The sequence below is a fragment of the Somniosus microcephalus genome, chromosome 19 (genome assembly GCF_052327205.1).
Source record: "Somniosus microcephalus isolate GS21.2 chromosome 19, FLI_Smic_1.0, whole genome shotgun sequence".
Taxonomy (NCBI): Eukaryota; Metazoa; Chordata; class Chondrichthyes; order Squaliformes; family Somniosidae; genus Somniosus; species Somniosus microcephalus.
The window spans coordinates 27304661-27321709 of NC_141005.1; positions in this window are offsets into that span (position 1 = coordinate 27304661).

Below are 17049 nucleotides of genomic sequence, written 5' to 3' on the forward strand. Positions count from 1 at the left end.
TAACTCACTTTCTGTGGATCTTACATTGTTTTATGCATTATTTTCATAAATATTCTTTAAACAAACCTAATGGCCTAGAAATTTGATCACTCTTGAACATGATGCTGCCAGCTTGTTATCATGAGTCAAGCATGCCGTTAGAACTACTTATTGGCTGCATGGCTGTTTGGGAGGGAGATGAAAAATCGCACTTGATTGATGCCACTTAAAGGCAGCCAGCATCTCTGAAGTGGGAGGTGCACTCTGACTGCAGGCAGCAGGGAAATGTTCTCAAAAGGATAAAGTGGCTGGAAGAGGTTACAGAGAGGGCACCCAGGTTCTCGGATGTAGGAAGAGGAGAAGGAGGAGGAGGAAGATCCCTTGCCCACATCTCATGAATAAATAAAACAAAATAGAGTGGGGGGAAGCTCTTGTGGAGCATAAATACTGGCACAGACCAGTTCGACCGAATGGCCTGTTTCTGTGCTGTACATTCTATGTAATTCTTTATGTAATTAATATCTTTGAAAGCCCTCCAGGCAACACCTCCAAAGGCAGTGGGAAGAGGTCACTGAGGAGGGCAATACCAGGAGCTTAGCTTAGTTCAGAGGACATGGCTACAATGCAGAAAAAAGTTCAATGTCCTCAACAGAGTTGTTAAGGTAAGAATCTTACCTGTCACATCGATTACATCATATCTCCTCACACCCGTATCACCTACAGCCACACTACTCACAATACTCCTCTCCCCCACTTCCATTCACTCTCCTACAATCACCTTCTTCTCCTCCTACTCACACACTCTGCACCACCTATTCTCACATTGCAACCTCAGTGCCTCACATATCACATCTTCTATGCAACATACAAACTATTTGAACATGACCAGCATATTCTCTAAATACCTCACAAGTCTGTCACTAACACATTTCTTTCTTGCAAGAGAGGATCTCGCACAACATGCAGCAAGAGGCAATGACCAGTGGAGGCCGAGCCCGCCTGCACACCTTGTGCTCGCTGACCTACATTGGCTCCCGATTAAGCAACGCCTCGATTTCAAAATTCTCATCCTTGTTTTCAAATCCCTGCATGGCCTCGCCCCTCCCTACCTCTATAATCTCCTCCAGCCCCACAACCCCCCGAGATATCTGCGCTCCTCTAATTCTGCCCTCTTGAGCATCCGTGATTATAATCGCTCAACCACTGGTGGCCGTGCCTTCTGTTGCCTAGGCCCTAAGCTCTGGAATTCCCTGCCTAAACCTCTCCGCCTCTCTACCTCTCTTTCTTCCTTTAAGACGCTCCTTAAAACCTACCCCTTTGACCAAGCTTTTGGTCACCTGCCCTAATTTCTCCTTATTTGACTCGGTGTCAAATTTTTTGTCTTATAATACTCCTGTGGAGCGCCTTGGGATGTTTTACTACATTATAGGCACTATATAAATACAAGTTAGAATCATAGAATCATAGAAAGTTACAGCATGGAAGGAGACCATTTCGGCCCATCGCATCTGCGCCGGCCAACAAAGAGCTATCCAGCCTAATCCCACTTCCCAGCTCTTGGTCTGTAGCCCTGCAGGTTACAGCATCCCAAGTGCACATTCAAGTACTTTTTAAATGTGGTTAGGGTTCCTGCCTCTACCACCCTTTCAGGCAGTGAGTACCAGACCCCCACAACCCTCTGGGTGAAGAAATTTCCCCTCTAAACCTTCCACCAATTACTTTAAATCTGTACCCCCTGGTTTTTGACTCCTCTGCTAAGGGAAATAGGTCCATTCTATGCACTTTATCTATGTCCCTCATAATTTTATACACCTCAATAAGTTCTCCTCTCAGCCTCCTCTGTTCCAAGGAAAACAGACCCAGCCTATCCAGTCTTTCCTCATAGCTAAGATTCTGTACTCCCGGCAACATCCTTGTAAATCTCCTCTGTAGTCTCTGTAATGCAATCACATCTTTCCTGTAATGTGGTGACCAGAACTGCACGCAGTACTCTAGCTGAGGCCTAACTAGTGTTTTATACAGTTGAAGCATAACCCCCCTGCTCTTGTATTCTATGCCACAGCTAATAAAGGCAAGCATTCCGTATGCCTTCTTAACCACCTTATCTATCTGGCCTGCTACCTTCAGGGATCTGTGGACATGCACTTCAAGGTCCCTTTGTTCCTCTACACTACTCAGTGTCCTGCCATTTAATGTGTATTCCCTTTCCTTGTTAGCCCTCCCCAAATGCATTACCTCACACTTCTCCGGATTGAATTCCATTTGCCACTGTTCTGCCCATCTGACCAATTTATTGATATCTTCCTGCAGTCTACAGCTTCCTTCTTCAGTATCAACCACACAGCCGATTTTAGTATCATCTGCAAACTTCTTAATCATACCCGCTATATTCAAGTCCAGATCATTGATATATACCACAAAAAGCAAGGGACCTAGTACTGAGCCCTGCGGAACCCCACTGGAAACAGCCTTCCAGTCACAAAAATTCCCATCAACTATTACCCTCTGCTTCCTGTCTCCGAGCCATTTTTGATTCCAACTTGACACTTTGCCTTGGATCCCATGGGCTTTTAACTTTGTGACCAGTCTGCCAAGTGCAACCTTATGAAAAGCCTTGCTGAAGTCCATATACACTACATCAAACGCACTACCTCATCTACCCTCCTTGTTACCTCCTCAAAAAATTCAATCAAGTTTGTCAGACACGACCTTCCCTTAACAAATCCGTGCTGACTATCCTTGATTAATCTGTGTCTTTCTAAATGAACATTTATCCTGTCCTTCAGAATTCTTTCCAATAATTTTCCCACCACCGAGGTTAGGCTGACTGGCCTGTAATGCATCGGTCTATCCTTTTCTCCCTTTTTAAACAAGGGTACCACATTAGCAGTCCTCCAGTCCTCCGGCACCACACCTGAAGCCAGAGAGGATTGAAAAATGATGGTCAGGGCCTCTGCTATTTCCTCTTTTGCTTCGCTTAACAGCCTGGGATACATTTCATCCGGGCCAGGGGATTTATCCACTTTTAAAGCTGCTAAACCCCTTAATACTTCCTCTCTCACTATGTTTATTTCATCTAATATTTCACACTCCTCCACCCTGATAGCAATGTCTGCTTCGCCCCTCTTCTTTGTGAAAACAGATGCAAAGTATTCATTAAGAATCCTACCGATGTCTCCCGCCTCCACACACAGATTACCCTCATGATTTCTAATAGGCCCTACCCTTTCTTTAGTTATCCTCTTACTCTTAATATATTTATAAAACATCTTTGGGTTTTCCTTAATTTTACTTGCCAAGAATTTTTCATGCTCTCTCTTTGCTTTCCTAATATCATTTTTAATTGCACCCCTGCACTTTCTGTACTCCTATAAAGATTCTGGAGTATTTAGCACTCGGTATCTGTCATACGCCTCCCTTTTTTTCTTTATCCTACCCTGTATGTCTCTAGACATCCAGGGGGCTCTAGATTTGTTAGTCCCACCTTTTTTCTTTAAGGGCACATGTTTGGTCTGAACCCTTCAGATCTCCTCCTTGAATGCCTCCCACTGCTCTGACACTGATTTACCTTCAAGTAGCTCTTTCCAGTCCACTATGGCTAATTCCCCTCTGAGCTTAGCAAAATTTGCTTTTACCCAACTTAGAATTTTTATTCCTGGTCTATCCTTGTCTTTTTCCATAACTACCTTAAATCTAACAGAATTATGGGCACTAGCACCAAAATGCTCCCCACACTGATACGCCTTCCACCTGCCCAGCTTCATTCACTAAAACTGTCCAGAACTGCCCCCTCCCTTGTTGGGCTTGCTACATACTAGCTAAAAAAGTTCTCCTGGATGCATTTTAGGAATTCCGCACCCTCTATATCCTTCACACTAATTTTATCCCAGTTAATATTGGGGTAGTTGAAATCGCCTACTATTACTGCCCTATAGTTTCTGCACTTCTCAGAAATTTGTCTACATATTTGTTCTTCTATCTCCCTCTCACTGTTTGTGGGTCTGTAATACACTCCCAGCAGTGTGATCGCCCCTTTTTTGTTTTTAAATTCGACCCATATGGCCTCGTTTGCTGAGCTCTCCAACATATCATCCCTCCTCACAGCTGTAATAGTTTCTTTAATCAATACCGCAACCCCCCTCTCCCTTTTTACCTCCCTCTCTATCCCATCTGAAAATCCTGTAACCAGGAATGCCCCTCTTTCAGCCAAGTCTCTGTAATAGCTATAATATCATAGTCCCAAGTATTTACCTGTGCCCTCAGCTCTTCTGCCTTGTTCGCTATATTCCTTGCATTGAAGTATATACCATTGAGTACAGGCAAACCTCCTTGTTGACTACTATCTAGCCCTTGATTCCTCTGTCCTTCCAATTTACTTTCTATGTTTTTGTTTTCCAATTCCAGTTTTTCTTCCCTTCTTATTGACTCTATACTTAGGTTCCCATTCCCCTGCCAAGCTAGATTAAACCCTCCCCAACAGCACTAGCAAACCCTCCCACAAGGATATTGGTCCCATTCCCGTCTGGCTTGTAGAGCTCCCACCTCCCCCAGAAACAGTTCCAATTCCTCAGGAATCTAAAGCCCTCCCTCCTACACCATCTCTCCAGCCACACATTCATCTGCTCTATCTTCCTATTTCTGTACTCACCAGCACGTGGCACTGGTAGTAATCCGGAGATTACTACCTTTGAGGTCCTGCTTTTTAACCTCTTTCCTAGCTCCCTAACCTCTGCCTGCAGGACCTCATCCGTCTTCCTACCTATGTCGTTGGTACCGATATGGACCACGACCTCTGGCTGTTCACCCTCCTCCCTCAGAATGCCCTGCAGCCGTTCAGTGACGTCCGTGACCCTGGAACCAGGAAGGCAACATACCATCCTGAAGTTATTGTTGTTGTTGTTGGAATAAGCTGGCCATCATGGCTAGTGGGATAATCATGGCCATGGTGAATGACAATGTTGGAGCAGATGTCACACAGGGTTTCTTCATACCATCCTCTTTTTCCTTTCTTCTATCACATACACTCTGCATGACAAAGTGCAACAGCTTTCACTGCCACTCATCTCTGTCTGCTCTCTGTTCACCCTTTCATTTCAAGCGCTCAAAGTGTTGAGGGCCCTGTGCCAGTGCAGCAAGGGGAGGCTAGCCTTCCTAAAGATGCACCGTCACTCGTGCTGAGTTGCTGACCCTAACAAGCACCAGCTTAGAGAATGGCGCCATGTATACTTTACAGGGTCGGTTAGAGGAGGGGTTTTCACGTGGTGAATCACCTGCCACAAGTGTGCAGGAGCTAGGGTGGGGGATAGGACGCCACAGGTGCCGGCTCCCCCAAGGGCAACATCACATACTAGCTCCGCTGTAGAGGACTCGGATGTTGACTTTGATGGTTCAGTCTACCGAAGAAGGCTGATGGGCATACACGAAGAAATACTAAGTATGTTGGGCAGCCTGCCAGCAAGCTTGCTACAATGGCTCAGAGCATGGAGGAGTCCAGCTCCAACCTGTGTTGGGGCTTCACACAGAGCATGGAAACCATTCTGCCCAACATGGAGTGAATGGTCATTGTAGTGCCCGAGTATAAATAATACACGGACTGCAGGAGAACAATAATAACAGGTATTTACTGAACAGAGGGTACTCTTAATTGGACCCAAAAAAAAAACCAATTCAACTGTAAATAAACAAAAGTTCAACTAAAGCTTAACAAATCAAATTAAAATTTGGTTTTCTGTGTTGATGATGCACGCCAGTCCCCGCGGCGCCCATCGGTCGCGGAAATACTCAAGCGCACCGGCGGACACCGCGTGCTCCATCTCCAGGGCCACCCGGGCGCGAACATGGCCGCGGAAGAGATGCAGGCAATCCGGCTGGACGACCCCCTCGACCGCCCGCTGCCTGGACCAATTGATGGCTCTTTTAGCCAGGCCCAGGAGCAGGCCCACAAGGAGGTCCTCCAACCTGTCCGCTCCCCTCCGCACCGGGTGACCGTAGATCAAGAGCGTGGGACTGAAGTGCAACCAAAAATCGAGGAGCAGCCCCTTCAAGTAGTGAAAGAGGGGCTGCAACCTCTCACAATCCATATAAACGTGAAACACGGACTCCTCCAGGCCGCAAAAAATGCAGGCGGCCTGGGAGTCCGTGAACCTACTTAAAACCTTATTGCACGGGACCGCTCCGTGCAACACCCTCCAGGCCAAGTCCCCAATGGAACAAGGGAGGACTCCCGCATAGAGAGCCCTCCATTGGGGACCTCCGCTACCGCCGGTCGGCAAAACGCCACGCCAAGGCGTGTCCGGACGGTAGACGAAGATGGCAAAGTGGAGAGTGTGCAGGAGCAGCCCGTACAGGAAACCCCTCCGTGCGGAATGAAAAGGCACGGAGGGGTATTTCCTCGAGACGGCTCAAGTTGTGAGGCGCCGGTTCCCGAGGGGAGTTTCGGGGCCGGGCGCCGATGAGGAATTCCGTCCGAACGGGGGTAAGTTCGGACGGGATTGCCCCACGTGCTTGAGCCGCCTCGATACACCTAGTGGAGTCGGGGCCCAGTGCCGCTTTTACCGATTCGATGGTTTCGACCGCGAGCCGGACGTTGGCCCAGGACAGGCGCCGTGCCAGCTCCTCCGGCGCCATCCAGCCCGCTCCTCCGCCATCGAGCAGGTCCCCGACTCTGGTCACCTTGCCAGCCACAGCCCTACCCTCCGCCAGCCGCCCGAACCCGTGTTCGTGGAGGTGCGGATTCCTGAGCAGCGGCTCCCGAAGGAGAGCCGCCGCTCCTGACGGGGGAGAGCTCCGCCTGGAAGCGACGTAGTTCCAAACCCATAGTAGTTCCTGGTAGAAGACAGGCAGCTCCCGCAGGCCGGCACGCCTGCTGCCCACTTTCGCAAACAGGAGCTGCGTGTCGTAATTGAGGCCATGCAGCTGGCGGAAGAAAAACGTCGCCAGCGCACACCATCTCGGAGGATTCTCGACGTACAGGTATCTCTGCAGCGTCTGAAGACGGAAAGTCGCAGCCTGGGTGCGAAGGCACACCAGCGCCTGACCGCCCTCCCTAAGCGGGAGACACAGAACCGCGGCAGAGACCCAGTGCTTCCTTTTGTCCCAGAAGAAGTCGATGAGCTTCTTCTGAATCTTGGCGACAAACGCAGGGGGAGGGATCAAAGTGACCAACCGGTACCACAACATGGCGGCCACCAGCTGGTTTATGACCAGCACTCGACCCCTGTAGGACAACACTCGGAGCAGTCCTGTCCAGCGTCCTAGGCGAGCGGTGACTTTGGCCTCCAGCTCTTGCCAGTTCGCCGGCCAAGCGTCCTCGGCAGGGCTAAGGTAGACTCCCAAATAGAGGAGGTGCGTGGTGCTCCAGGTGAAAGGCCTGAACTCCTCCGGCAGGGAGTCCACCCGCCACTGACCCACCAGGAGTCCGGAACATTTCTCCCAGTTGATCTTGGCGGAGGATGCGTCCGAGTAAATCTGCTGGCATTCCCGCATCCTCCGCAAGTCAGCGGGATCTGTGACCATGAGGAGCACGTCATCGGCGTAAGCCGAGAGGACCACCTCCACGCCCGGCCCTTGCAGAGCCAGTCCCGTCAACCTCTTCCGCAAGAGGCGCAGGAAAGGCTCCACGCAAATGGCATATAACTGACCGGACATGGGGCATCCCTGACGCACCCCCCTCCTGAAGCGAAGGGGCGCCGTCAAGGACCCGTTAACTTTAATCAGACACTCCGCGGCGGCGTACAGAAGTCGGATCCGGGCGACGAAATGCGTCCCGAACCCGAATGCGCGCAGAGTCCCGAAGAGATACTCGTGATCCACCCTGTCGAACGCCTTCTCCTGATCCAGGGAAAGGAAGGCGACCGACAGACCAGCCCTCTGGGAGTGGTGGACCAGGTCCCGGACCAGATGGATGTTATCGTGGATGGTCCGGCCCGGGACCGTGTAGGACTGGTCGGGGTGGATCATGTGGGCCAGCACGGTGCCAAGGCGAGCAGACATGGCCCTGGCAAAGATTTTATAGTCCGTGCTGAGGAGGGAGACCGGGCGCCAGTTCTTAAGGAGGCGGAGATCGCCCTTCTTAGGCAGCAGGACAATGACCGCCCTGTGCCAAGATAGGGGCATCTCCCCGGTCGCCAAACTTTCCCCCAGGACCCGCGCGTAGTCGCCCCCCAAGACGTCCCAGAACGCCCTGTGGAACTCCACGGTCAGCCCGTCCAGCCCCGGGGACTTTCCCCTAGAGAGCTGGCGGAGGGCGCCGGTCAGCTCCGCCAGACTTAGCGGAGCGTCCAATTTTTCGGCGCCCTCCGGGCCAACCTTCGTCAGGTCCTCCCACAAAACTCTGCGCGCATCCTCGCTGGACGGATCCGGAGAGAACAGAGCCCTGTAATAGGCGCGGGTCTCCGCGCTGATTCCCTCCGGATCCGAGACCAGAGATCCGTCGTTGGCCAGCAGCCCCAAGAGCTGCTTACGGACCCCCCGTCTTTTTTCCAGCGAGTAGAAGAAGGGGGAGCCGCGGTCCAGGTCCCGCAGGAGCTGGATCCGCGACCTCACGTACGCGCCTCGGGACCCGACGAGCTGCAGGTCCTTCAGCGCGCCCTTCTTCTCTTCGTACACCTTCCGCAGGGCCGGGTCCTCGACGACCTGACCGAGACGGGACTCCAGGTCGAGCACCTCCTTCTCCAACCGCCCGACCCGGGCCTCCCGCCTCTTGGTCGACCCCTTCGCGTACTCCTGACAGAAGAGACGGATGTGAGCCTTGCCCACATCCCACCATAGCCTCAAGGAGGGGAAGCCCCCCTGCTTCCTTCTCCAGTCGGCCCAGAATCGACGAAACGAATCCCGGAACCGTGCGTCCTCCAGCAGCAGGTTGTTAAAATGCCAGTACACGGACCCCCCCCGCGCGCGCAGCGGAGCGAGCTCCGCCCACACCAGGTGGTGGTCCGTGCACGGCACCGGCCGCATGGAAGCTGCCGGAACGCAGGAGACGTACGCCCGGGAAATGTAGAGGCGGTCGATTCTGGACCTTCCTCCCCCAGACCTCACGCTAGTGAAGGCGCTGGAGTCGGGGTGGAGATTTCGCCAGACGTCCACCAAGTCGAAGGACCCAACCAGGTCCCTCAACTTCTCCATCGCCGCCGGGCTTCGCGGGGGACCCGAACGGTCCCTCGCCTCGAGGGTGCAGTTAAAATCCCCCCCGAGGATGACGCACTCGCCCACGTCGATGGAGCCCAAGAGAGCGGACACTTCTTCGAAGAAGCGCACTTGCTGCGCACTGGTCTGAGGGGCGTACACGTTCACTAGATGGAGCGGCACGCCCCCCAGGCGAACAGTGACCTGGAGCAAGCGGCCCGGCACGTGCTCCTTGACCCCCAAGATCTCCGGCTGAAAATGCGGGGCCAGCAAGATAGCCACCCCGCTGGAATTGTTGGAGAGGTGACTCATGCTGACCCCTCCTTGCCACTCCAGGAGCCACGTGGCTTCGTCTCCCGGAACGGTGTGGGTTTCTTGCAGGAAGCACACCGCATACTTCCCGTCCCGAAGGACCGAGAAGTTATTGAATCTGCGGCGCGCCTCCCTGCTGCCGTTGATGTTGAGGCTGGCTATGGTTATCTTCATGTCAGAAGCATAGTGCAGCCTCTACCTACACCTAACGGGGGGAGGAAGCGCAGCCGTTGGTCAGCCGCCACTTCCTCAGCAGCCCAGTGAGAAACGTTGTGAGCCGACGCAGCTCGAGCGGGTTCACACCCTCGTCCGCGCCCGTGATCTTAACGGCGGCGCGGACGGAATCGATGAGCAGCGCCAGCTCCGACCACCTGTCGAGGGCCAGCCGGACCTTATTGCGCTGACCCAGGCACGTGGCCATAAAATCCCGGAGTTCCCTTACGGAAATGAGGGGAGACTCGGCAAGGGGCACGAGGTCATCCATCGCCACGTCGGCGCTGGAGTCCGAATCGTCCTCCGTGCCCATCACCGAGTCCCCATCCTCCTCCAGGGGGTCGTCACCAGCGGCCGACCCATCCGCCGCGCAGTGCGAAGCGAACGACTCGGCCGCGCCAGCCAGCCCCGCCTCCGCCCGGATCCCACCCCCAGGATCGGCGGCAGAGGATTTCTCCCTGGGCTCCCCTAGGGGTGCCGGGCCAGAAGACGGCGGCGGTTCAGAGCTCCCCTCCGCCTCAGACGCCGGAATGACCGGAGAAACCGGGGAGAGAACAATTTCCAGCTCCTCCAGTACGTCCGGCACCAGAGACGCAGCCAGGGGGCCATCCTCCTCCCCTCCACCAACCTCCGACCCAGCGGACGGGGGGTTTTGAATTAAAAGCTCTACCAGGACGAGCATCCCCTGGGAGACGTCCGGGTCGCATTGGGCGAGCTCATTATCCTCGAGCTCGCCCGACCCAGCCCCCAGGCTGCCCGACCCGGCGAGGGGTAACGGCATCGATAAAAGGTCAATTTCAATTACTGCCGCGGGTTGTTCCGCAACCCCCCCCACGGGCAGGGTCTCATCCCCATCCCCGGGAGGCACGTGCTGGACAGACACATCTGCCTCAGCCTCCCGAGGGACAGGCGACCCCTGCCGATCGCTGGTGATGACGACAGCGCTGGGGGGGGCGCAGTACCCGCGGCGGGCGACGACTCCCCCTGCTCGGAGGGACCTTCCTCCTCCCGGTCCTCCTCCTCATCCAGGGGGTCGCGCCTTCTTTTTAGCACGGAGGGAGCGAGGGAGACCTCCATGTCTGCAAAGGCCTCCTCCTCGACTCCCTCCGGCGGAGCAGGTTTGTCGGGTTCCTCGGGCCCGAGCCCGGCCGCAAGTATTGGCATTACCGCTGCGGCGGTTGCGGCCACAGGCTCGGGCACGAGGCCCCTCCCGCTCACATCTGCCCTGATCAACTCCGCGAGGAGCGCGGGTGTAAGGGGCTCAAGGGGCAAGGGCTCGCCATCCACGGGGGGACCCGCCCTAAGGTGCTTCTTTTTTCCCCGCGCCTTCTTTCCGGCCGGACACGCTCCCTCCCCCCCGCCGGAGGCCTTGGTGGCATCGGCCCCCGACGTCAACCGCGCATCAGACGTACTTGACGCGCGGGCAGATCCGGGGGGGAAGGGCGGCGGCGGCGGCGCCAGCCTCGGCCGCACGAGATGATCCGGCGGCCTTGGAGGCAGGGCAGTTCCTCCTGATGTGCCCCACCTCCCTGCAGGCATGGCACCTCACACCGTCCGACGTCCAAAAGGCGCGGTAGGCGGTCCCCTCGTGGAGGACGACGAACGCCCCGTCAGTGTCCTCCTCCCGCGCCAGCTGGATAAACAGCTGGCGCCGGAAGGAGAAGACGTGGCGAAGGCTGGCCTCCCGGAAGCCGAGCGGGATGGGTGTGATCCCCGACCTCACCTCCCCAAGTTGTCGCAAATGGGGAAGGAGGAGCTCACCAGGAACATAGGGCGGGACGTTGGAAATAATGATCCTCTGCGCGGTGGCCTCGAGAGGATCCACCGGCAGGAAGGTCCCGCCCACGGTGAGCCCCTTGGCGACAGCCAGGGACACCGCCCGCTCCGACCCCAGGAAGAACACAGCCTTCCCATACATTTTCGAGGCCGCGACGATGGCTAAGGGGCCGACAACCCCAGCCATGGCCTTGACGCAGGCCTCGATGGTCATAGTGGGGTGAGTGTAGCTCTTCACCCCAAGCTTTTTTGTTATTCATCGAAAAGGTGACGGGGCAGCAGGAACAGCGGGAGCAGCTGTGGCTGTGGCTACCACTCTCGCATAGGTCCCGGCTGGCCCCGCCACCGGCGAAGACGCAGTCGCCATTCTGGGGTGCTTTTTTTAAGGGCTACACTCACCCCAAGTCACAGGCCTGAAGGTGTTAATGGCCTCGGTGTATATATATTTTTTTTGTCCTCTATTGAGCAGAGGGAGCTGATTAAAATGAGGACACACCTCTCTCCTTATTGATTTAAATTGGGAGAGGGGCCCTCTCCCCTCTGCTCAATTGGCAATTAATAAAATAGATGAAACTAAGGTGCCTTAGAAAGACAGGCAGAGAGAGACAAAGAGAGAGAGAGAGGTGGGGGGGTGGGAAGGAGGGAGGCCGCAAAGGGCAGTGTTGCCACTCAGGATGGTGGGTGGGTGTTGGCAGGGTTGCACTCTCCGATGGAAAAAGTCTTTGGTGGTGGTGGTCTTCTGGCAGGGGGAGAAGACGTCTTCACCTGGAAAAGCTGGAGAAGCCCAGGCTCAGTCCTGCAACAGGTCTTAACGATGTAATTAAATTAAATTAAGGACTTCACCTTGGGCAGCTCCAAGCTCTCCCAGGGCAGGCAATAGAAGGGATGCTAATTAGTGGTGTGTGTGGCCTAGCTTTTAACAAGAGACACACACTACACCCCTTGATGATCCGGCCTTGCTTCTTCTTTTCTCCCCCCACCTAAAATACAAAGTCTTGGGAGAGTGCCCCAAATAACACCCACCTGTAGATGTTCCGGATGAAGTTTTCTTCCCTCCTTTCAAGCAGTTGGTTTCTCTCCCCTCTCTCCCTCTCCTGAAGTGGAGGCCAATTTGGGGAGGCAGTGATAGAAAAGGCCTCTCCCCTGGTTGATGTTGATGTAGGCCTCCTTTCTCCTTCTCCTCCTCTGTCCTCTCTCTCCAGGCACCTCAGTTGATGTAATGATGGTGGAGTTGGTGGTGGTGGTGGTCCAACGTTCTCCTCTTCCTGGTCAGGGGACCACCACTTTAATCCACTCTCCAAAGTCTGGCTGCTCCCTCTGCTCGTGCTTGCAGCTGCACAGAGGGTAACTTAAGACTGAAATACAGAAGCCTGCTATGGCTTTACACACAGGGGTGGTCACTGCTGGTACTGCAGTATAGAATCAGTTCTTCTCTTAAAGGTACATACACAACAATTCCTCCCCTTTTAGATAAACAGTACATAACATTCATTTAACAACTAAATAATAACTAATTACAATTACAATTTTCTCTGTACTATATACATCAACTGAAATAATCATTTATAAGTTCAGTCTTTGAGGAGGCTTCCTGATCCTGACTGGATAGCGCCTTTCTCGAGTATCCTGTTCTTGCGGTGGAGTTGATTCTGGCTCATTGTCATTGTTGGTTCGTCAGCTTCCAATACCACTGCTTCTGAGGTAGACGCAATCTGTACTTCGGGTTGATTACCCGGTGCACCTGCTCATGGTATGGGTTTGGCTTGTTCCTGTGACTCTAGAATCTGGTCAGCATGGCATCTCACGATGCTCTCTCCAATGTCCACTGTGTACATTAGTGGTCCCTGCTGTGTGCATATCGTTCCTGGCTGCCATTTTTCTGTTCGGTAGTCGCGGGCCAAGACTGGTTGCCCTATCTTGAAGCTCCTGGTTGGCTTCTCATTTATGTGCTGGAATTACTTATCCTCAACATCTCGTCTTATGTTTGGTTTGAGCAAATCCAGGTGACGTCTTAGCCTTCGGTTGAAGAACATTATGGCTGGAACTTGGTTGGTGACTGCATGTGTCGCATTCCGGTAAGCAAACAAGAAATTATCCACCTTGTGTTGTAGTGGTATGTCGTCATTATGCATTGCCTTTATTGGCTTTTTAAAGGTCTGAACAAACCTCTCAGCCAATCCATTTGTGGCTGGATGATATGGGGCAGATGTGTAATGCTACACCCCATTATTCCTCAGAAACCTCCGGAAATCCTCTGACACAAACTGTGGCCCATTGTCGGAGCAAATCTGTTCTGGCAAGCCATTCCTGGCGAAGATGGTCCGTAGGACGGCAATAGTTTTCTCCGTGGTGGTGGAGGACATTTTGATGACCTCTGGCCATTTCGAATGGGCGTCCACAGCGATTAGGAACATTGAGTCCATAAATGGACCAGCAAAATCAATGTGTACCCGTTGCCATGGAGATGAGGGCCACTCCCATGGATGTAGCGGGGCCTGTGGTGGAGCGTTTTGGACCTTCTGGCATCCTGTGCATCTCTTGTTCATATCCTCGATTTCTTTATCGATTCCCGGCCACCACACAAACGTCCTGGCTAGGCTCTTCATTTTTACCCCTCCCAGATGACCCTCATGAAGCTCATTGAGCACACTATCTCTCAACTTGGGTGGAATTACCACTCGGGATCCACACATCAAGGTCCCCCGGCACACTGACAGCTGTTCTCTCCTTGGCGAGAATGCTGGCAACAGTGAGTCGCCATGTGCTGGCCATCCCTTCACCGTCAAATCATAGACCCGAGAGAGTGTCGGGTCATTTTGGGTTTCCTTCTCTATACTTGAGTTTGTAACAGGTAGACATTCGACTATGGTCGCATGGAATATCTCAACAGGGTCCACTGCAGGTGCTTCCTCTACCATAGGCAACGGTAGGCGCGACAGCCCATCAGCGTTTCCATGCTGTTTCGCACCCTTGTACTCTATGCCCCTAGAAAAAGTGACCATCTTTGCAGCTGTTGCGCCGTCATCACCGGAACGCCCTTCTTTGGGTTAAAAATGGACCAGGGGCTGGTGATCAGTCAGTAGGGTGATTTTCTGCCCGTGCAGATAGTGATTGAACTTCTTCACCCCCCACTCCAGGCTGAGGGCCTCCCTGTCAATCTGGGCGTAGTTACGCTCGGCTGAGGCTAACGAGTGCGACGCAAAGGCTATTGGCCTCGCTGAACCGTCAAGGAATTTGTGTGACAGCACCGCTCCGATGCCATAGGGAGACGCATCACATGCTAACCGAATCGGCAGTGTTGGATTGTAGTGGGCCAATACTTCTTTTGAAGTGATTAGGCATTTATATTTCTGAAAGGCACGCTTACACTCATCACTCCATTTCCATGTTACTCCAGTTTGCAGCAGGGCGTTCAGTGGGTGCAGAATTGTAGATAAATTCGGCAAGAACTTATGGTAGTAGTTCACCAACCCGAGGAACGACCTCAGTTGCGACACATTTTCCGGTGCTGGAGCCTTGACTACAGCCTCAATCTTGTCCGGCGACTTATGCAACCCTTCCTCATCAATCATGTGGCCACAATACGAGATTTGTCTCCTGAAGAACTCGCATTTGGGGCGGTTGGCTCGTAGCCCATATTCCTGTAATCTCGTGAGCACCTGCTCCAGGTTGGCAAGGTGTTCACTGTCATTTTCGCCCGTAACCAGGATGTCGTCCAAATAACACTGGGTCCCCGGGATCCCTTGCAGGACTTGTTCCATCACCCTCTGCCAAATAGCCGGGGCTGATGCTACCCCGAATACCAGTCGATTGTACTGGCAAAGGCCTTTGTGAGTGTTTATCGTGAGGTATTTCCTAGATGCTTCTTCCACCTCCATTTGTAGATACGCTTGGGCCAGATCAATTTTTGTAAAGCGTTTCCCTCCAGGTAGTGAGGTGAAAATATCTTCTATCCGTGGAAGTGGATATTGTACTGTGTGCAGGACTGGTTTCACAGTTACATTGAAGTCCCCACAGATGCGAACCTTCTTCGGTTCCCCAGGCGTGCTGCTCAATGATTTCTTCATTACAGGAACGATGGGTGTGGCCCACTCGCTCCAGTCCACCTTGGACAGCACACCCGAACGCTCCAGACTCTCCAGTTCTGCTTCAACGGCTGGGCGGATCGCGTAAGGTACCGGTCTGGCCTTAAAAAATTTTGGGTTTGCGTTATCTTCGATTTTTATCATTGCCGTTACTCCTTTTAGAGTCCCAAGTCCTTGTTGGAACACCTCTTTCACGTCAGTTAGAATCTTTGACAGTCGTCCAGGTGCGACGTCATCATCCTTTTTATCAGTCACAGTTAGCGCCTGAATGGAATGCCAATCCAATTGTATTTTTCGGATCCATTCACGTCCCAATAATGGTGGTCCTCCATCTGGTAGTATATATAGATACAGTTTCTGTGTTTCCTTGCCGTTGTATTCAACTGGCACCCTTATTTTTCCTCTGGGGTAGACTTTTTGCCCCGTGTATGTCTTCAATACAATGGACGTGTCCTTCAAGGGTATGTGTGGGAATAGCCGCTCATAGTCTCGTCGATTCATGACAGTTAGGGCTGATCCTGTGTCCAATTCCATCTTTACTGGGGACCCTGCTATCATGAGGGTGACCCAAATGGTTCGGTGATCCTCCTTTGCGATCACGTTGTGTAACTTTAGACAATTTAGTCTCCTGCTCCCGGAGTCCTTATCACTCTCCTGATCTTCTGAACTACTGTCTGTCAATTTCTTTATTTTCTTGTACTTTTCCTTAGTAGTTCTTGTAGTGTTGGTTTTCTTTCCCGACCTGCAGACTCTTGCTATGTGTCCCATTTTCCCACATTGACTGCATACTTTGTCCTTAAACCAGCAGTCCTTCTGATGAAACAGTTTGGGTGGAGGTAAGGAATAATAAGGGGAAAGAAACACTAGTGGGCGTAGTCTATAGGCCTCCGAACAGTTGCAACTCTGTTGTACGGAGTATCAATCAGGAAATAGTTGAGGCTTGTAATAAGGGAACATCTATAATTATGGGGGATTTTAACTATCATATTAATTGGACAAATCAAATTGGACAGGGCTGCCTTGAGGCTGAGTTCATTGAGTGTATTAGGGATGGGTTTCTTGAGCAGTATGTAACTGAACCGACCAGGGGGCAAGCAACCTTAGATCTGGTCCTGTGTAACGAGACAGGATCAATTAAAAATGTCCAAGTAAAGGATCCCCTTGGAATGAGTGACCATAACATGGTTGAATTCCATATTCAATTAGAGGGTGAGAAGGTTGGATCTCAAACAAGCGTGCTAAGCTTGAATAAAGGAGACTATGAAGGTATGAGAGCGGAATTGAGTAGAGTGGATTGGGAAAATAGATTAAAGGGTAAGACGATACATGATCAGTGGTGTACATTTAAGGAGTTATTTTACAACTTCCAAAAAATATATATTCCACTGAGAAGAAAAGGGTGTAAAAGAAAAGACAGCCATCCGTGGCTAAGCTTTAAGTTCCTCGGAGTCCACATCACGGAAGACCTCTCCTGGTCCCTCAATACCTCCTCTCTGGTGAAGAAGGCCCAGCAGCGCCTATATTTCCTAAGGAGGCTGAAGAGATGTAACCTGTCACCCCT